Source organism: Cavia porcellus, unplaced genomic scaffold (assembly GCF_034190915.1).
Source record: "Cavia porcellus strain 051 isolate PalLab524CR breed Dunkin Hartley unplaced genomic scaffold, mCavPor4.1 scaffold_19, whole genome shotgun sequence".
NCBI lineage: Eukaryota > Metazoa > Chordata > Mammalia > Rodentia > Caviidae > Cavia > Cavia porcellus.
Window position 1 is genome coordinate 61,197,061 of NW_026947502.1, and position 22,179 is coordinate 61,219,239.

Here is a 22,179-nt window from a genome sequence, read left to right on the forward strand (position 1 = left end):
TTCTCACACAGGTCGATTTTGTAGGAGAGGGTGCATTGCCTGTGTCTGAAACGGGTCCCCCCTAACTTACTTTCTTTGTGCCTGCCTTTACCTAGAGAGTCCAGTTGGGAGACCACCAATGCATGCAGAAGAAAAGCGACCCTCCTGTCGGAGACTTCATTTAGCTTATTCTCCTGATAAGTTACCTAGTATTAGGCACTCAATGTCCCACTTCAAGAACCGTGTGGCCCTTCTAGCACCCAGATTTAGATTCCCTGGCATCTTCCTGGGGGCAGGGAGCTACTCCAAAGGGGCATTTGCTGCTGCCCTGCATTGGCCACGCTTTCTATTCCTGCAGCCATATCATCTCAACATTTTTAGCAGATTTATGAAATTAACATTCAATTTCAGGACAACTAGAAAGAAACACAGATGAAGGGACAGAACTCTCAGGCGTTTCTTCTTCTTCGTCTCCTCCTTCTCCCCTTTGTTCTTCTTTTTTCGGTCTCTAGTAGATATGTAGTTTCTACAGCTTGCACGACAAGTTTGTGCTTCAATGCATCCCTTATAGCCTGCCTTGTAAAGATGGAAAAATTCTTCTAACATTTTTGGGAAACATTTATTACCCACCATTTTATATGTGTGGTCAGAGTAGGTAACTGAGTTTTTCATAAGAACAGAATTAGGTGAAAAGTGTTGTCTCCTTTAGTTCCCCTCTCACCAGACCCCCTCTAGAGCCACCCTGATGTCCCATATCAGGTCTGCTTGGGCAGTGGCCTTTTCCCGCACAGAAACGAGAGCCTCCTGGGCCAGGTGCCCTCCCGCAGTCTGAGTCATGGAAATGCCAGGGTAAACTTAGCGCTCCTGTCTCTCTGGGAGGAGGAAGATAGCACATAGAAGACTTGGGGGGCACCGAGAATCCAGGTATGCCAGTCCTCTTCACCAGTGGGAAGGACAGTGTAGGAATGTGGCCACTGCCTCTGTCACAGCCCCGGAGTATGCAGTTTACCGGCCCCACCTTCTGCCTCCAGAGTGGCCACTTGACCACATCTGAAGACAGGCCCACTCTACCTCCCAGGGCACACGGGACGAGGGAAGGCAGCCCACACGCCACGAGAGGGCCTGAACGAGGGCGTGTCGGGATTTTTGATTCACTGCTCTGGCTGCAGCTGTGAGGGGCGCTCAGGGTATGCGGGGTGATAAAGTTGTCATTCTGCTGGGGAAACCCAATGAGCTTCCCATGTGTGCTGCCTGTGTTACTCGGTGAACCTTGACAGCCTCAGGAGGCAGTGTGGTATTTGTTAGAGATGAGCAAACCAGGCTAAGTTGCTGAAAAATAGCTGTTTTTGAGAGGGTCACCACTGATCAGCTTGGCAGTCACTGTCTGATCACCCACACTCTGTCATTGTGTGGCCTTAGCAAGCTCCCGGCCTCTCCTGGCATCTCACCTGTCAGCTGGGGAGGGGACTGGCCCCCACTGCACAGGATCACTGAGCTGATTATGTGCCTGGTCCATACAAACACCGCACTGCAATTTCCTTTTCTTTTTCTCCAACTTTTTTGACTCAGTGTTGAAAACTAGGGGAGAGCTTATGGGCAGAGGAAGACAGAAACAAAAAGTTGCAGCTTCTGCAAGTTTTAAAAAAATTTCTAAGCCCTTATTGTACAATAAAATGAATCTTTGAATATTCAGCAAAGTAAAACTTTTAAAAACATTAAATTCCTGCAGCTGGGTTCAGGATGAAGGGGTGTTGAGCCCCGGTGCAGGGCACCCTGCACCGACAAGCAGACTCGAGCGTTCTGCAGACCACCAACAGCAAGAACTTAAAAGATGGGACGGCATGGCCGGCAGTGGGGAAGGGGCAGCACTGAGCGGTCTTTACACGTCATCCGGAAGCCGCCTGCAAGCCTTACCTTTCAATTCTGTCTCTGTCAGTGTGTTTCCTCTCCTTTCCCCTCCTTTCCTTTCCTTTTCTCTTGTTCCTTGTCCTTTTCATGGTCTTCACTTTTGGGTTCCTCTGGCTTCTTATCTAAATTTCTATTAACTCTGCCCAGTTTTCTCTATCCTCTCCCTGATCACCAGGGAGAAACTGGGACCTCCTTGTCTTTGTGCCTGTCCTCTCCAGTTTTTTGTCTCTGTCTTTGTCTTGGCTTCTGTGCCTTTCAGAGTCTTGCCCTTCTGCCCTTTCATGTCGTTCTCTTTTCAAGTTGTAGGAATCACTGTAAAATCCCTGGTGATCCACTTTGCCCCTCTGGCATATCCAGTCCAGTGGCTGCTGGTCTTGCCTGCCCCTAGGGTCACTATCGCGCGCCTCTTTGGCCTCCAAGTGTCCTTAACCTGGTGGAAGTCCTGTGGCCTATAGACTTGATACTTGTGAAGGGGGGACCCATCGTACACTGTGGTTGACTGGACAGATGACAACAGGTGGCCAAGGAACCACTGGACTCTGAGGAAAGCCAAAGCCTGCAGGGGGAAGTAGTGGAGGCAGCAAATGTGGTGGAAATCCAAACATGCTTTGTAGGGGAGTTAAACCCCCAGAGGGCTGGATTTGAGATGGGGGAGGCCAGGCTGCTGGGGTCACTTGTGTGACGGCCATGGGGTTGAGGATGACTGCACAGCCAGGCATTGTTCTGTCAGCACCGTGAAACTGTGGCTCATACAATTGCGAGAACATGAGTCGAAGTCTGCAGAGCTGACAGGTGGGCTGGAGACCCAGAGTGAGGTGCGTTCTGAGTGGAGGGCAGCCTGCTGGCAGATTGCCTGCTTGCTTGGTGATTGGACTGTTAAATGTTGGGGAAGCTCACCTCTGCAGTGTGCGTGGGCCTTTGGCTTGGGCAGATATGCTGTCACTCAGTCGCCCTCACCCAGTCGCACTCTCTTGTCGTTATCTCTACTATGGCTCCTCTCCCCCAGTCTGTCTCACAATGAGCTTATCAGGGAAGCATGTCGGGATTGTAACTGCAGGGTCTCAGTGCTAAAAGCCAGATAGACTGGAAGCTGGGAAACCTCACTGAGAGGACCGCTTGCCCCCGTGCAGCAGTCTGGGCATCCAGCCTACAATGTCCCCAGGACATGGCAAGTTCTTGTGTTTGGGCAGTGTGTGTCCCATCAGGAAGGTCCACTGTAGAAGTGAGCTTCCTTTGAGTGGAAGGGACCAGGAGAGTGGCAGTGAGCAGCTGTGAGCAGCTGTGGTCCCCATCACAGCTGATTCTGGGCTGTAGAGAGGGCAGGCTGAGCTCCTGGGGATTCAGTGAAGAAACTCAGGCTTAAAGAAAGGTCAAGCTGTAGAGGAAAATGGAGAGAGGACTTGGTCCTAGGGGATGACCAGAGCATCTGACAGGGGCTTGGCTTACAGCCTCTATAATTAGAAGCCACGTGGTCAGTTCAAGGTTATCCCAGCAGGAAGGGACCAAGAGTACAGGCAGCAAGACCCATCCCAGATTTGGTGCAATGGCTCACACCCGTAATCCCAGTACTCTGCTGGACTAACCTGGACAGTTTAGCAAGACCTTGTTTCAAACCAAAAAGTAAAACTGGCTGGGGATGGAGCTCAGTGCAGAGCTCTGAGCTCAATCCCTAGTTATTCCTCCCCCGTGCATGCGTGTATATGCTCACACACACACAAGCATGCACAGATGCGTCTCAGACCTTGTCTGCTGCTGCTGTAACCTAGGCTGACGGGGTGGGGGTCGAGGCTGACTGCAGAGACGGCACCCTCTTGCTTACTGCACCTTGTGGGCTCAGGCCCACTCCCTGTGTGCCTGGGAGACTTGTGGAGAGAGCCAAAGGGCACCAGTGGCTCTTTCCTTCATGAGGTGGCGCTCACACTTTGTCTTTGTGCTCGCTTGTAGTTTACTTAAAACACACACACACACACACACACACACACACACACAAAAATCTGTTCTAAACACACACACACACACACACACACGCACACATAAAATCTGTTCTAAAACTCAGGGGAATGTGACTGGTCTTCCCTAACTTAAAAAGAAGATTTCATGTATTTCCTATTCCTGGAGGACCATACTTCTGGCAGCTCTTGCTTCATGGTTTCTTCTGGGTCGTGGCAACAGAGAGAGGGAGTGTGGAGCAGTCTGCTGCCTACCACCCTGGACGCCAGGCCTGCCCAGGACAGACTCTGTCCACTGCTGCCATGTGAGACAGACTGGGGGAGAGGAGCCATAGTAGAGATAACGACAAGAGAGTGCGACTGGGTGAGGGCAAAGAGTTTCAGTCTGTCTGAAGCTTCCTGAGGAGAGATTGGATCATCAGTGACTCATGAAGGAAGGTTAGCATGTAAGGTAGAAAGCACTGTTTCTGGGTACTGTGAAGTTGGAGTGTCACACACACTCCAAAGCTCCTTTCAAGACGCTGCTGAGGTCAGGCCTTTCCCTAAGATCTATGAGATGAAGAGCCTGAAATTAAACAGAAAAGGATGAGGGGCAGGGACATAAATTTACAGAATCCAGACAGCTCCCATGTCTTCTGGAGAGAGGAAGGATCAGGGAAATATGAAGGCCTGTGACAATTAGGAGGGATGTGCACTTTTGAAGTTATTTTAGGTGAGAGTTAGTGTGAGGCATAGGAATGGATTCTGAGAATCCATGAATAATTATCCACATTTGTGTCATATTGTATTGTTCAGAAAGCTGGATCCCCACGCTGGATTTTTAGGTTTTTCTCTCCAACAGACAAGGAAGCAGGCTGAAAGGAGTTACATGAGATACTCAGCATGAGTACATAGTAAGAGGCCAAATCCTATAGAAAAATTGGGTCTGGATCTGTTTTTCAGCAGCTTGTGGACTGTGTTCTTTCTCTGGTGACCAGTGATTGAGTGAGCGTCTATCTGTCATGGGCAGGCACCGGGTGTCTGTTGCCTTCTCATGTGGTTCCTGCTGTCCAGGTGCTCACGGCCCATGGTTCTCAGTTGGGGGCAGTTTTTTATTCCCAGGAGACAGTTGCCAAGGTTTGGAAAGATTTTTGGTTGCGGTGGCTGGGAGGTGACGTTCCTGGTAGCACCCAAGGGTGCAGTGCATGGAATGACCCTCACCACTGAGATGCAGCTGGCTGTGTCAGTGGTTTGGGCTGCTGCAGGAGAAGACCACAGTCTAGGTGGCTTTCCAGGGACAAGGAAGGGCAGAAGCTGGCATGTGTGAGGTCTGGTGAAGGCCCCTTCTCCCGGCATCGTCAGTGGCAGATGGAGGGAGAGCTCTGGTGCACGAACTTGCACTTTAGAGACCTTGTGTATCTTGAATTGCCTCACAGATGTCCGGGCTCCAATCACTGTCCCAGTGCAGGACAGGGCTGCCACCTATGCGTCATGGGGACACGAGCACACAATGTACAGCATCGGCCGAGCTGCCATCAGTGTGGGAGTTGCAAAGTTTTGGTCTAGCTCATCATTCGACCATTCACTCATTGATATATTTATTTTATAGAACTTCTGGGTGCTTCTGCTGGACCAGTCACAGTGTGAACATGGAGGATGTGGTGGTGAACAAGACAGGGAGAGCTAGCTCTTGTTATTTTCCCTCCTTTGGGGCAGAGGCCCCAGGGAATCTTGGTTAGAAACAAGGACCAGCTTGGGGCACTCTGTAGAACACTCAGGTTTAGTTGTGGTTCCTCAAATTTGTAAATCCTGACCCTGATGACCTCAGAATGCGACTGTCCTTGGAGATAGGACTTCACAAAACATGCTTCATTTGAAATGAGGTCACTGCAGCAGGCCTTCACCTAGTGGGACTGGTGTCCTTTCTTACACCCAGAGGAGGTTTGGACACAGAAAGGGGCAGCAGGACATACATGCGCCCATGGAAGAGAAGCCAAGGGCAGCGCCTGCAGAAGAAACCAGACCCAGGAGCCTCTGATCGCGGACCCTTCCACCCTCTAGTACCGTGAAATGTGTGCCTTTGTTGTTTGAGCCCCATGGTCTGAGGCTATGGAGTGCAGAACGAATGCACACGAGCTCAGCTTTCTCCTCTGCTGGATGGATGCGGTTGTGGTCCTTTCCAGCCTGAGGGGCTCAGACTCAGAAATAGAAGAGCTACCTGTGTAGTGCACTGCTTGTACCTCAGAAGGCCTGATTACAGGACCTATCTCTTCATCAGAGTCAGAAAGGAAGGCAAAAGACCAGGGAGGAGCTTGGGATTAGAAACAAATTTCCTGTCACCCCTGAAGAGGGTTCCAAAGGGTTTCCCTTTTCCCACATAGCGAGGACTTCAAGCCCCAGATGGGGACCTCTGGAATCCCAGTAGCGTGCAAGTCTCCACTGGGATGAGTGGACCTTGCGTCACAATTTCCAGAGAGGAAATGGCACTTGAAGAATTTTCCTCTTGGTACAAGTTCAGTCCCTGCGGCGAGTTTGCATCCCTGGGGTCAGGCTGGATGTGTGACTCTAGGCGCAGGGTAATCGCGCTTCCTGTGAAAAGACGTGGGTCAGCCCAACTTGTCCTGCTGGGGTCCTGTCTGGTCTCCAGGCGCAGGACCTTAGGATGCCACTAGTGCACAAGGAAACTGAAGCTCTTTGAGACCGTCATGCGTACATTACTTGATGAAAAAATTTGGCCTCGGAAATTCTCCGTTGCCCTGTAAATAAGAGCTCGTGAACAATGGTGGTTACTGTTGGAATTTTCCTTTCCTAACTTTTTTATTCCCGAAAACTGAGATGCGTTGGAACACATTGAAGGGGCAGACTCGGTGCCATCGCTCCTAGCTTTTCATGGTTAACCATCTGGCCAAATGTTGCAGGACTTCAGTAAATGTCTACTCAGAAATTCACGTTGCTTATAATTTGGGGGAGCTGGGATAGGTGGTGAATATATTCACTAAGCCGGCATCAGTGTCAGTGTGTGTGGCAAGTGAGAAGCGTCAAAGTCTTCAGGGAGTTGTTTGTTAATGACTGTTAAAGAAGGAATAAAGAAAGGAAAGAATTGACTCTTAAGGATCAGAGTAAAACTCTACTAGAATGTAGAAAGGGCTTTTGTTTGTTCAATGCTACCTCTCTGACACCCAGAGCAATACTTGGCTCAGAGTAGGCGCTCAACTAAAATTTGCCATGTGAGTGAATGAGTGACTGTTGCAAAATAAATAGATCTCTGTGGGTTCCATTCATTCCTTTGCGTGTATGCACTAGGTCTTCTGTTAGGTACTAAGGACACAGAAACGACCAAGTTAATGTCCGTTAATATCTCTACGCTCTAGGGCTTGCTTACTGAGGGAGACAGACAAGAAAGCCTGTGATTAAAATGTACCTGGAGGAGTTCTACAATGCTAAGAGGAAGGGGAGTGATCAGAGCCAGAGGCACCTGCTCTGGAATCAGGGCTGTTGCTTGAGTGAGCAGGAAGGAAAGAGCTAGGAAATGGGTGAAAGCACCTGGGCCCGGGCAGCCTGCCTGATGGTGTTGTGGGGCTGGATTAGGAGTATTTTTGTCTGTGTGTGGGCTGGGAAGGAGCAGGAAAAGAACACAGAGGAGGAAGTAGGAACACAAGTACAGAGTCTTCAGTGCCATGCTGAGAGGCAGGGACCCTCATGAGAACATGGGGATGAGCTGCCAGGCCGTGGAAGGGTCTACGTGAGTCTGCGGCTGGACGGGGATAGAAGCAAGAAAAGGTGCTGACCATGGAGGGTGCTGCTTCCAGCAACCCACTAAGAACTGATCAAGCAGAAGACATGAAGATATTCAAGCAGCACAAGATGACCGGCCACGTGTGAGGGCCAGGGAAGAAAGTGTAGGGAAACGCGCGGGATTCTGCTCCTGAAGGATGCGGAGGCGAAAGCAGGAAGGAAGCCGGGAGAGCGAGGCCAGTCCCGTCTTCCTAGAAACGCTGGGCTTTGTCAGTTAGCATCGCTCCTCCATCAGCAGACCTGCTGCTTCCCCGGGCGAGCTTGCTTTTATCCGTCCCTCACACTCCTACCAATGCTGTCTTACGTGGGAAACCATCAACTTCCTGGGAAAGTCAGATGTGTTTAGAATCCTTCAGTTTCTCTTTTATTATGACCTTAATCACACTGCCTTGCTCCTGCTTCTAAACCTGCCTTTCTCACTACTCCCCAGGTGTCATTTTTGTATCTGTTGTTTCTAGCACGTGCCTGGTACCTTGTAGGCACTCAGAGAAATTACACTGAATAGCAATGGCAAAAAACACATTCCTATGAGACACTCCTGGGGAGTGATTATGCAAGTGTCCTGTAGGTCCTCCTTGAGTTGCGGGTCACTGACAGAGTTAGACCATACTAGGTAGTGCGATCTAGAAGCATTAGCCCTCTACATCTGACTGGAGGAAGGGGAAGATGCTGAGAATCCAAAACTTTAATAGTCTGACCAAGACATTCCAATAGGTCAATAGGTTCTGGGATCTGGCAGTAATTTTGTGCATCCAGAGACTGAGAAATTACCAGCCCCCTGAGAACCATTTTTGCAAAGACTATGGAATTTTAAATCATTTTATCTGATATATTTCCAAACCACAAATGATTTTGAGAAATATATGGCAATGCTGGGCCAGATGAGGTCTGATTTTGCCATCTGGTCTTATAGTTTGAATCAGTTTTTACTGCCATGTTCTAGATAAAAATCTCTCCTAGTACCAGACACCCATTTTACAGACAAAGAACAGAATCTGAGAGATAAGTGGAATAAGAAGTTCAAGGTTGCAAAACTCACGTGGCACATTTGAGATTTGATCTCAGATTTCCTGACTCCAAGTCTAATGTTTTTTGTTTTCTGATCCACAAAACAGAGATAATATCTGCTTTTATCACCTTCAAAGATTACACGGAATTGTATAAATGAAGTTCTTTTTATACGGTATTAAAATCAGAGATACCTGGCTAGCGTTTTTAATGCCTTCATCCAAAAGGTTAAGAAATAAGCAGATTTCTGGCAACCCATGGTGCCAGGAGTATACTTTATGGAGAGTACAGGGCTGCCCAGCCAACGTTCCTGTCCTGTTAGGTAGGGGTCACACCTCCCAACACATAGGCCTTATGCTACCCAGGGTCGCCATGGTTAGGAACCTGATAGAAACAGCACTCACAACTCAGTGACTCTCTACAGACCTGGTGCCTTTCCTGTGTAATTCCCAATCCTGCTCGAAGGTAGAATTTATTGTTTTCTTGTTCCGGGTGTGGTCCAGAGAGGCTAAGTCACTTGCCCAAGACAACACAGTTGCTGAAGGACAGAGACTTCTGACTCTAACTTTACCCTATCTGCAGGTTAGTCTTTGTTTTAGTAGCCTACAGATGTGGCTCTGGATAATTTCTGTTCCCTGTATATTATCGCGCCTTGAGATCTTTCAAAACGTAGTGTTCTTCCCTAGGTGAAAGTCAACTGTCCTGTATACATTGGAAAACATGGCTTCAGCTAGTGTGGATCAAGAGCTAAATCTCATTTTGTGTGCATTGAAATCTGACCGCTTATTGAACAGGAGCGTTTAATGATTTGGAAATCATATCGATGGCAAGTCATCGATCCAAAGTGGGAGGGTGTAGAGGGCCCTGGGCGGGGCAGCTGAGGGTCGAGGCAGCTGTGGCCTGTGGCTCACGGGCTGCTCCCTGATCTTTGATGGCCTTCAGGAGCGGAGAGAACTGTTCATGGATTTAAGTGACCGGAAATATTACAGAAAAAAATTTAACTTGTAGTGTTCAGACCTGATGACACCTTTGATCCCTCTTGCAGTAAAGATTGGCACCTCTGGACAGAAGCCCATAGTGCTTTCTGTGAGGATAAAGGACACAGCACTTTCCCTTTCTGGTCCTGGTCCCTAGCGGATGGTCTCCTGCTGGCTGGGCCGGAGCTGGGCCTGGGGGGTACGGCAGGGCACAGAAGTAGGCGAGGCACCCAGTGGGTGCTGTGAGGTGCCTGTTTCAGAAGACAAGGGTTTTGTTCTGGGGAAGGGAAATACCCTAGGGGAAGTGTTCTTCAGTGAGCAGGGCGAGCCCCTGGCCCACTGCGACCTTTGCCTGACCTGCGCTCCTGTATCACACAGACACCAGGAAGAATATTTTATTTTTGTTGGGAAAAGAAAGATTTTTTTCTTCCCTATGTGTCAGAGAAATTAATGGGGGAAGCCTTGGGAAACTCTCCTTTAAGTCAGGAATGAAAGGGAGCCTGTTGTTTGAGCAGGCTTGACGCACACTGAGGAGCGGACGGGTCCTTGCTTCCCTGGGTCCTGCAGGTGTGCTCTCAGGACGCGCCTGCGGCCTGACTTCTGAAGGCCCCTACGCTGGGACAGCACCTGGGGGAGGGCAGAGCCACTTACCTCTCTCCCATCCGTACTTCCAGCTGGAGCCAGTGAGGGGTAATCAGAGCCCTGCTGCCAGGTGAGGCCTCACTTGTCCCATGGCACAGATGTGACTCAGGCCCCAGGCTGTCTGCATGGCTCCCCCATTATTATAGATGACAAGGTGGATCTCTTTAGATCTAATTTGGAAAACTGAGTGCATCCCACAATTTACTCTGTAGGTAAATAGCCCGAAACTTCTCTTCCTGCAAGGCCCCTTCTACCCAGACACCTTCCTTGCCCGGTGAATGCCTCCCCGTTGCTGTCCTTCTCTGGGTGACCTTCCATCGCAGCAGCAGCCTCCTGGCCGTTAGCCTCACCCATCCCACATTCCAGGGTCAGAGCCAGGCCGGAGCCCAGTGTCCCGCTTTCCTCTTTTCCCCAGATACAGAAGCTGTGTGAACGTTTGCTCTCAGGAGTGCACTTTAAACAGGTGGCTATGATTGAGGTGCCTGGCACCGTTAACACCAACCTGAGCATGCACCCACAAGGCTGCAGGAGTGGGTACCACTGCCTGGGTCCCCAGAGGGCCCCCTCTCTCCTGGGTGGCCCTGTGGAAGCTCCTGGTTGTTAGAAATCAGTGCTGTTGCTGCACTGGCTGAACCACCTGCCCACCCTCTCTGATTTCTGCTCTGCTTCAGACTCTGGATTGTTGAGGTGACACCCAGTGCCCTGGTCTCTGAAGCTTGGTTGTGTCACCACTGTTGTTACTGTGGGGCCAGGCCCATGTCACTTAACCTGTGGAGCCTGCAGGCCCAGCAGGGCCTCAGGAGTTCACCGTGCTCTTCAGGAATTGGGGAGATTTCCCCTCCAGGAGAGGTCACTATGCATCACCCCAGAAGCCCTGCCTGTGGCTCAGCAAGATTTGGGGTGGAAGTGAACCCATTTCCTGCCTGTGCATCCTCTAAGTCTCAGAGGCCAGTTCCTGGGGGCCAGGATGGGAGCCCACACTCTGAAAAGGCCCCTGAGAGCCCTGGGGTCTCCTCAGAGTTGAGCGTGCATTGGCTCCTGGCTCCCCTTCTCGGGCCTCTGCCCCTGCCTCACACCCATAACCTCCAGGTTACGCAGATCTGCAGCAGAGAAGCGCTTAAGCTCTGCCCAGGCCCAATATGGGGGCAGCACGCAGCCTTTGTCTTGCAGTGGGGGACAGTGGCAGCCTGGGGGTAGCCTGGGGACAGCCTGGGGACAGCCTGGGGACGCCTGGCCTACGGGTCCTGAGGCTCAACAAAGTGCATCACGAATACTACATGACATCAGCTTACATGGGTGCACTTAACCTAGTGTCATTTTGCCCTTCATAGTAGAGATGGGGAAATGGAAGCCCAGGGAAATTAGTTTACCTGGTATCACAGAGCAGAGCTGAGATTCACATGTTGCTGTTTTGCTTTGTTTTGTTTTTTTCTTAGCTTGAAAACCTGTGCTTTCAGTCATGCACACAGTCGATGAGTTAGGAAAAGTGATAGACCTAGATGTTGTTACAGCCCTTTGGGATTGTACTGGAACTGTCTCCAAGATTGCAATTTTTCTAGTGTCTCTTGCCCCCTTGGCAGATGATAAGAGGCTGGGCTTACACATCTTTAAATCTTCAGGATAGCCTGATCACATAGTAGGTGCTTAGTAGACACTTGTGGGTTATTATTACAGGTATTTTTTTTTTTTTTTTTTTTTTTTTGTCTTTTTCATTTCCATTTTTACCGGTACCAGGGATCGAACTCATGACCGCCTGCTTACAAGGCAGGTGCTTATGCCACTGAGCTAAATCCCCAGCCCCTTGTGGGTTATTATTTAAGCGTGTTATTAAGCATGTCTGTGACCAGGCACACTGTGGACTTAATCATGAATGAGCAGCACTTGCAGCAGGAGTCGAGGAGCCCAGGGAGAGGTAGTCAAGGGAAAGGGAGAAAACAGGCCTAGCTATGAAGTGTGGGGCAGGTGGACGGTCTGAGGACGACCCCCGGTGAGCTTTGATATTCAATAATCCAGGCTTTGATTTCCCTGTGCCAGGCTCAATCGCTGCCTTTGTGCACAGATTGAGGAGGGGAAGAGGAAGCTTTTTAAAGTGGGTTTTTAGTGAAATCTGTGAGGTGGGGACAGATGTTGGGGCTGAAGTTCCGGCTCCATTTGTTGGACAAATTTCAGAGGAGATTTCTGCAGGAGTCAGAGGTCACTGATGGCAGAAACATGGCTGGGACTCCTAACACCAGGCCGCGGAAGCCAAGAAGCCCTGTGTTGATGTGCCTGGTACATGGAGGCTGGGTTTAGGGGCCCCTCCTCTGACTCCCTTCCAGAGCTGACCAAGGCAGCCTGTGGACACTGGGCACGCTCTGAGGACAGCAGGGCTTCAGGACCGTGGCAGGGAGGAGCGTGTGCTGAGTCTCCTACCCAGAAGCGTTTGTGACTTCAGGAAATGCGGTGGGGTGCCAGGAGGATGAATCTGGCCACAGTATGGAAAATCAAGCCTTTGCTTCTGCTGTGCTGACAACATAATGTGGAAAATTGTCACCAACATAGAAAAATGTAGTCACTGTGGTAAGCATCACCTTATGGAGACAGGTATGTGGGACTTGGTATTGTACAAGATGGGAAGCCAGACCTGGCCTCTCCTCCTCGTGCCCCTCCACATATTGGAGATATGGCTGTGTTCTGTGAAACCAGGGTTCTATAGCAGGCATTTCTGATGCTCAGGTTCTTTTCATGGATCAGTAGCATTGAGATTAATAAACTTATTAGCCCCTCAAATTTCATGACTGTGGGTTTCATCTATCAATGTACATAACCAAGAAAATCTAATTGGTGAGCCCCTTTAACAGCATTACTGACTACACTGATGAACACTGAGCATAATGACAGGAACACTGAAGGAGCGTCCCATTGGCCTGCACGATTCATTAGCCATGTGGCTTTGAACAGTCACTGTAGGCTGAAGCACCCTGTCTGTGGGTTTAACCCCCCAGGGGTGGAAAATAATTAGAAAAAAATCACATCAGTTTTGAATGTGTATAGACTTTCTTCTCATTATTACCTACACAGTGTAATAAAACAACCATCTACACATGTTGTATTAGGTATCATGAGTAATGTAGAGAGGATTTAAAGTATATTCTACAAGTCCACTAAGCATCTGCTATGTACTTGGCAATCTGTCTCAGAGGATTTCAAACTGAGCGAGTCCCAGCCCTACCCACAGGTTCTATGTAATCACTGTGTCATTTTATAGGAGGAACTTGAAGTTATAAAGATTTTGCTACCCTAGAGCATCCTGGGAGCAAACTTGCTACGGACCCTGAGGGAGCTGTCATGCTGGTTAATCTTGATTTTAAACTTGACCATTTGAGAATGCGTAGACTAGTTGAGGATGCTCCTTGGTGTGTCTTTGTGGGTTGTGGTGGTGTGACCTTAGGGACTCCATTGTCTCTGGCCCCTTCTTTTCTGACTTGTCCTCTGCTCTGCGATTCCTGCATGGCACACGGTGAACAGTGTGTTCTGCTGTGTCCCCTTATCGTGACATTTTTGCCTTGGATCCAGCCAACCAGGAACTGAAAGCCCCGACATGGTGGGACACACGTGCCTTTCTCCTTTCAGTCGCGTGCGCCCAGTGTTTTGTCCCAGCAATGGGAAGGTGACTAACACAACTCTCTACAGTATTACATTGGACGCTGACTTTTTCATATTAAAAATGAGAATGTTAAGGAATGTCTTAGCAGTTTGGGGTGCTATAACAAATTCCCAGGTGGGCTGGTATAATGCATTTATTTATCACAGTTCTGGAAGCTGGGAAGTCTAAGCTCAAGGTGCCAGCTGCTTTGGGTCCTGGTTGCAGACAGGGCAGGGAGAGAAGAGCCCTCTGTGTCTCTTTGGAAAAGGGCTCATCCCAGCAGGGCTCTGCTCTCCTGATTTAATGTAAGCTCGGGGGCCTCATCACCTGATGCCATCATGCTGGAGCTGGGGCTTCACTCCAGGAAGGGCAGGGCACAACTAAGTCCATGCCAGGAGCAATGGGGAAAAGGTTTGAAAGGCTGCTGGATATTTGACTTTCTCTAAATTATGCTCATCTCTCAAGTGGAGAGACTTTATTTATCTGTATACTTAGAAACTGAGACTGTCAGTTTGCGCATGAATTGGCTTTATTAGAGAAAATAGTAAACCAAAGGAATAGTTGTTGTCTTGCAAAATTAACAAGACACTTCTGAGTCCTGGACATTCATGCCGTGGGCACGTTGTTGCACAAAGCAAGCATCTGCAGGACCTTTTGCTTCTGAGCCTGGCTCGTGATGAAATGCATAGTCATGCATCTGGCCAGCTCCAGGAACGAGAGTGGTTAGGGCTTCGGAACATTCCAAAGCTGAGGCACTATGCTGTCAGAGGAAGTATGTGGAAGTTGGCATCCTCAGACTCCCCGGGGCTGTGGAAATTGGTGTAGTCCTCATGAAAGCAACCTGGCAGCGAGTATAAAGAGCCAAGCACACAAAACCTCTGACGCAGTCCGGTGTCTGGGAATTCATCCCAAGCAAACAACCTAGAAGAAGGAGAAAGTTACTCATTAAGGTATCACCGGAGCATTGCTTTCTAATGATGAAAAATTGAGCCGTACAGATTGGAGGCTGCTCAGTGCTTTCTGTAGAGACCTAGATGATAAATATTTTAGGCTTTGTGAGCATGCAGTGTCTGCCTGTCATTTAGCTTTGTGTTGTGTAAGATGCCTTAGATAGTATGTAGATGAATGTGCTTGACTATTAGAAGGGCGAAAGGAAAGGAGTTTTCCCCTGAGCTTCATTGGAAAGAACCGAAAATAGACAGCTTACATGGGAGAAAAAGCATACAAATTTAGTAGTGGGAAATTCACAGCAGTATGAGTACCCGCCAGCCCAATGTGACCCAGAAACTCTATACCCTTTATCCAATGGAGATTAGAGAAAGACAAGAGAGCGGGAGATGATTTTTAGGGCAATTAACGAGGTTGGAGGACACATGGCACCCTGAAGCAAAGTCAGCCAGGCCTGCAAAGCACATAATAGGTGGTAAATTCTCTGGAGGATGGAAACAAAGGACCACCATGTGTGACAAAGGTTTGTCCAGGTGTGCTGACAGAATTCAATGTTTCTTCCTGCACTTTCCCCAGTATTTGAGTTTTATTAATGAGAACTCAAGGAAGAGGTCAGAGATAATTTTGTGGTAGGTCCAGACATAGATAGGTAAAGGAACTTGGCAGAAGGACTGAGTTTGTAGAGTGGAGGAAACAGGCAAGGTTAAGGGATTGGTTCCTTCTAAAGCCTTTTAACTTACTTTAGCTAAGAGGCTCAGTTCTGTGCTGCCAAATTAAATTAGAATAAAACTTAATTTATAGGAATTTAATATCATATAATTTTACATGCTATGAAATATTCTTTTTTTGTTTTTTTTTTCCCCTAACCACTAAAAATGTTAAAACTGTTTTTAGCTTGAAAGCTATATAGAAACAGGCAATGGGCCAGATGTGGTTTATAAATTGTAGTTTGCTGACCTTTGGTCTAAATACAGCAGTACCTCAGTTTACGAACTTAATTTGTTTTACCCTCTTGGGGAAAAATGTCTGCATTTCTGTTTCTGTAAAGAAGATGGTCATGGTTGTCATCCAGTGCAGTTTGTGAGTGAGAGCAAAATTCTGCTGAGTGCTTTTGTTTGCAAACAGAAGCATTTGTGAACCAAGATGTTGCTGTAATAGAGTAGTTCATTAAATCATTGCACAGCTATTAAGAGAACCAGATGATAATGTGAATTGTGCAGATAATATGTGAAAAACACAGAGGCCAAAATGGCAAACACACCCTAAAGTATAACACACAAAGGAGCTGTGGCTAGGATGAAAAGAATAAGGGTTTTTAATCAAAATTTCTTTAGGATTTTTATTGTCCACATTTCCTCCTGCTGGGAGTCCAGCTGGGCACTCGGAGGGTGACCACCCTGTCATCTTAACCCCTGCCTCACCTTTCTCCACTCTTGCTCCTTGTTCCCCCTTTCCAGTAACTTCTTCATGCATTTGCAGTTCCTTAACTTACCCACTGCATTTTTAAAAGTGGAAGTGAAAGTCACATAACATAAAACCAGCCATTTTAAGGGTTCAGTGGTATTTAGGGCATTCTTGACGTGGTTCAGCTACCACTTCTATCTAGTTTTAAGGCATTTTCATCACCCAAAACCAGACCCAATGCTTTTTATACTATTACTCCCATTTCTGTCTCCTTCCAGCCCCTGGCAACCACTCATCTACATTCTGAGAATTTCGTGTGGATAACATACGAAACCACTGTGTGGGTTTTGTGCTTGGCTTCTTTCTCTCAGCATGTTCTCAGGTTCGTCTATGTTGAAATGTGCTGGATGTCATTCCTTCTTTATGGAGATACATCAATATATCATAGTTTGTTTATCCAGCCACCTATTTTATTTTAATCCATTCAGCTGTTGATAGCTAAAAACACGTATTGATTATCCTGACGCAGCTTCTGAGGCTTAGCATCCATGAATACCTTAGCTGGTACTAGTTTAGGTAATCCGTGGTGCAGAATTGAGGAAGTTATTGTTATCTCCATTTAAAGAAGGAAAAATGGAGGTTTAGAGAATCAGAGTAACTTTCTCAAACTCTACAGTTATTTAACTGATGGAGTCATTGCTCAAAAAAAAAAAAAAATACTGCTTGAACAAACTTCCTGACGTCCACAACTCTAGGGAAGAGAGGGGTGTCTTGGTTTCAGAGGTGTCAGTCCCTGGTCTACAGGCTCAGGTGCAGAACATCATGGGGGAAGGTACGGCAGAGCACAGCTGCTCAGAGTGTAGTGCTGAGGCGCAGATCACAGAGAAGGAGTGTGGGAGGGGAAAAGAGCCAGGCAGCAGAAACAGTGTCCAAGGTCAAGCTTCCTTGACACATCAGACACACCCAGAAGTGTGCTTTACTAATCTTCTATCTCTGAATCCAGTTGTTCAGACTCCAAATTAACCATCTTGGTGGTGAGTAGGGCCTGGCCACTTGGAAGGTGCGTAACCCCAGGCCGTGGAAACTGCCTGATTGTAGGAAACTGCCTATTGCACTTGCTTGAATAGACCTTGAACTGTGACAGGAATTGCACAGCAGGGCAGAAAGAAGCGGAGGATAGATGGGGGAAGGGCTGGAGGTGGGGCAGGGTTTCCAGGCTCTTGCTTTGCCATCTGTTGGGATCAGTGCACTTCTTACGACCCAAGCACCGAAGTGCTGCAGGCAGGCGGGCTGATTAATTGTTTCCCTAGGGTCTCCCCAGCAGAGGCTAGAAACACGCTCAGTGGGTGCAAAAGAGAGACCAGTCCTTTCAACTAGCAGAGAATTTGTTTCCTGGTCTAACTGCAGCCACATGTGATGGTATTGAAAACATATGTGCTTCTGATAAAAGATCACAGTTAGTAAAGACTAGAAAGGAAGCAGTGGAACAGCATCCTGTTTCCCATCAAACCCCGGCCTTCGCTTTCAGGTGCTTTGTGTAACCAGAGATCTCGGCAGCCCTCAATCAGGAAAGGGCTCAGCTTCCATTAGCACCTTCCACAGATTTCTGTTACCTATCATCCCTGCCAGTCATTTATCCCAGCAGTCCTGAGCCTGGCAGCCGCCCCGTCACACTGAATCAGAACCCACAGGATTGGCCACCAGAAAGAGGAATTTTTAATAACCTCCTCTGGCTGATTCCTATTTAGCTGGCCTTGAACTTCTCTGTGAACAGAGATGAAAAGCTCCAGTCTGGAGTGGCTATGCATGAATAAGCATCTGTACCGAGAGGGAATTTCCCCTGAGTTACAGACCTGTGTGTCGGGAAGGAGATGGGGAATGAACAGAGGTGGCAGGGATTCATGAGACAGGCATTTGTCAGTGCAGAGGGTCACAAGAGGAGCAATAAACACACCGCATTCAGTAAGCCTTTGAAATAATAAACTACCAGTGGACACCAGTCACTGCTAATGGGACCATCATGCATGTCATCGTCCAACCTAGAAACTTACGATATTTACACTAGCTCCGTTTCTCTCTTCTCTTTTAATTCCACAGGATGGCCAGAGCTTGTCCATGGACTGTGCCTCTCACAGCCAGAGGCTTTACCTACAGCATCTCTCCTGGTCAACACAACCTGGATCGGCCTGAAATCAAAGCATTGCTTAGCTGGGCGCCCCAGCAGCTTCTTCACTGGACTTTTGAGCCATGGATTCTGCTTTCTTTCATCTTCCATCACACACTGGTAGTGGTTATCCTTAAAGATATTGTAATACCTGTACTTGTTAAGGAAATCTTGCTTGAGGAAAGTCTGATTTTGTTTCTTACTGAAACTGGATAAAACACAAACTCCTTAGGGTAGTTCACAAGGCTCTCCTCAACTCTGAATTTCTCCTCTAAAATTCTGCATGGCAAATACAAGGCACAGCAATTTCTTTTCACTCCTCCAGGAGGAGATGAAGACCTGCATACATCTCCTTTGTTTCTGGATGGGCTTTGTGACTGCTTGTTGCCAATATAATATGGTGGGAGTGACACTTTGCCAGTTTCTGGTACATTCCTTAATGAGCTTCCATTCCTGTCCTTAGCATTTTACTTTTTAGAGAGCTCTGAGACCGCATAAGAATTTCAGCTCCCCGAGAAGACAGGTGCAGGGCTTCTGTTGATATCTCCTTTCCATTGGTGCCCAAGCCTTTTAAATCCAACCATACTGAGATGTGAGTCACTCAAGTGAAGCCACTATGGGGGCACGGAGTGGACTGCCCACCTGGTGACCATCAGTGAGGGGTACCAGTTGATGTCCTTTGGTGTACAAGATGCCAAGACTTGAGAATTTCCCAAATATGTCCTGCTCAAAAATGCCTGATCCATAAAATCATCAGCTCTAGTGAAATAATTGTTTCAAATTTCTAAATCTTATAGGTAGTTTGTTATGCAGCAATAGATCACTGAAACAACCTTCCATCAGTCTTTTCAAGTAGCCCAGATCTAGGGGCCTGTCCTCAGCTTCCTGAAGACAGTGATCCTTGTATTTTCTGTGACCTTCCTCACTAGAAAACTCCTTCTCCTGTTTCCAGGATGCCTCAGATGTTGGGTCTGCCCTGCATCATCAATGAACCAGAAAATGGATGAAAGAAATCCTTCCTGGTCCATCCTACACTGTCATGGGTTTTGAGCATGACCTTGCCTTAGGGCAGGGTGCACTGAGATTACTTAAGTACTCATCTTCTTTTGTGGTCTGATAATTCATGGAGGGAGGCACTGTTGCAGTCAGCAAGCAGGTCTGGTGGTGAGCACAGTCTGCTGCATGGTAGGCATCATATTTTCCTATCACACCTTATATGTCCTAAGATAAAATCAGCACAAGGATTGTCTGGGAGCTAGACTTGTCCTAGGTTGGCTGGTAGGTACACACCTGTAATCCCAGCACTCAGGAGCCTGAGGCAGGAAGATCGTTGTGAGTTCGAGATCAGTGTGGGCTATAAAGTGAGCTGAACGCCAGCCTGACTTGTATAGTGAGACCCTGTCTCAAAAAAACAAAAAAAAAATTGCTTGTGAGATTACTGAAATTTATTTGTTACATAAGAAAAAGGCATCTGAAATTTTATAGCTCATATATGAAACATACTTGATAGCACTGCTCTTGAATTTCACAATCCCCAAATTTTCATAACATTTTGAATATTGAATGTGAACCTAAAAGGAACTGCTATAAACTGTCAATAAAATAAATATCTAATTTTGCATCTGATTTTGAGTAATAATCTTGCATTCTTTTTCTTAAATGAGCTCCCCATTTGTATAAACTTCAAGCATAAAGCCCAGCTTGTGCCTGAGGAGAGCTGCTCGTTCACCATGTGTGAAGGGTTCAGGGGCCAGGAGTCTGTGGGTGCCTGACTGAGCAGGAGCCGCTTCGTGAGTGGTGAGAGAGGCTTGGGGTGACCAGGGGCACCTGCAGCAGGTCCTAGAAATGCAGGCAGGAGGCTGTGATTTCCCCTGCGATGGGATTCGTGCAGCAGGCAACTAGGCATCTGAAGTATGTGATTTAATGGTTTTCAGAACAGCATTGTTTGCCCACCAACTCTGTCTAGTTCCAAGACATTCTTATCCCCAAAGGAGACTCCTACCACTGCAGTTGTTGCTATCTGCCCTAGTCCTTGGAAACCACGAACCTATGTTTTATAGATTTGCCTGCTCTGGGCATTTTATAAGACTAGAATCATAGAGCACATGACTTTCTGTGCCTGGCTTATTTCTTTAGCCTAATGCTTTTCAGGTTCATGCACAGTGTAGCCTGATTATTACTGCGTTCCTTTTAAATGATATACTGGGCGTGTGTACACACACACACACACACACACACACACACACACGTGAACTGCAGTAGAGCTCAGTTGCAAACCATTTTCCAGTTCAGCTTAGTTTCAAAAACATTAACGGAGTGTCCATCATGTGCCAGGCACTGCAGCAGGGTTACTGGACAGGAGGAGTGATTCTCAGGCTGTCACGTCCACACCGAGGAGCCTGGCCAGATTCCACAGACTGGAATACCATGAGCTCAGCCTCACAAAGCCTCTCCTGACCTGTATGTGATTTTACTCTGGAAGGATTTGTCATCCTTTTACCAATTATTGTAGGAGAAGGTGGAGATGGGCATTGGTGGGGACCAGTGAGATTTACATGGGGATAACTACTCAGGTTTAAATTGACTTAGGAAAAATGACAATGGCAATAAGAATTCCACAGAGCCACTGGGTTTCCCTTGGATGCCTTGCTGGGAGAGGTGGAGAAGAAGCTCAGATGGTAATCACACACCCAGACATCGACCTGTTGTCCTAACCCTGTGTTAGTCTTTGTGGTCTTGAAAGTGAGCTTAGGACTCATTAACACAGTGAGTGGATTCCTCGATGCACTGTGTGTTAAGCAGGGGCAGCTGTCTATTGATAGATTTGCTTTTGAATTTTCCTTTTCTTCAATGTCACCCGGGGGAAAACTTAAAGGCTGGTGGGTCAAAGGGAATCAGTGTTTAATGAGAGAAATGGCCTCTGGGTTCTTCCTGTACCCCCTTTGTAACAGCGCTTGCCCTCTGCAGAGAGAGGACCAAGCAGTTGAGCTGTGGGCCTCTGTGTGCGGTGCCCTTGCTGCTGCTGGTCCTGGGCTTTGCACAACCCCTGCTTTCTTCAGTTGATCCTTACAGCTATTCTAAGGGACTGTTAGCAGTTCCAACAGAGAGCAGCACACTGAGGAAAGGGAGGAGGAGTGAGTTTCTGAGAAGTCACATTTGTTTGGTGGCAGCCGGGAATGGAAGCCCAAGGCTGCTTCCCTAAAAGGCAGCTGAACCAGAAGGCTGCTGCCTGGAACCACGCTAAGGGTTAAAAGAAAGATTCTTTCCGTTTTGGAATTTCTCAGACCCAAAGTTGTGCTCACACTCTGTATGTGAAGAGATTTTTCGTTTTTTTCTTTTAAATTTTAGAGGTGTCTCCCCATCCAAGAAACAATAAAGTTTGGATTTAAACGTCGATTAATATGCTGAGACAAGGAACCGTAACCTACAGCTGGAGAGCAGGGACACGTGCCAGGAGAGGCATTCATCTGGGAAGTAATTGCATATTTGACTTGGCTTGGGCTTTCTGGAATGAGATCTTTGGAAGAGGGCTTTTTAATTTTACATCACTTTCAAACGGTGCTGTAGATGCCTGAGCCATAGCGGGGGCGTTATCTCAATAGCACATGGAGAGTCGATGAGCTATAAATTGTCCCTCTCAGCACCCTGCGAAGGGTTTTCCTTTCTCAGAGCTTTGGATGGGGGCTCCCCTCCCTGGAGGGGCCACTCAGAACGCATGCGCCGACAGCAGGCCTGGCAAGGCTCTGCAAGAGCCTGAGCCAGAACCTGTCGATCCAGGGGGAAAACGTCTTACACTTTGGC

At 47.9% G+C, this 22,179-nt stretch overlaps 1 long non-coding RNA gene across 1 annotated transcript in view; it reads left to right on the plus strand.

Moving 5' to 3' along the window:
* LOC134471670 (uncharacterized) overlaps positions 1-20,004 on the plus strand; it is a 46,137-nt gene extending 26,133 nt beyond the window's left edge. Inside the window, exon 2 of the long non-coding RNA XR_010041246.1 lies at positions 18,312-20,004. This is a non-coding gene — a long non-coding RNA (uncharacterized LOC134471670). The remainder of the gene's footprint in view (positions 1-18,311) is intronic.
* Positions 20,005-22,179: the final 2,175 nt, after the last annotated feature.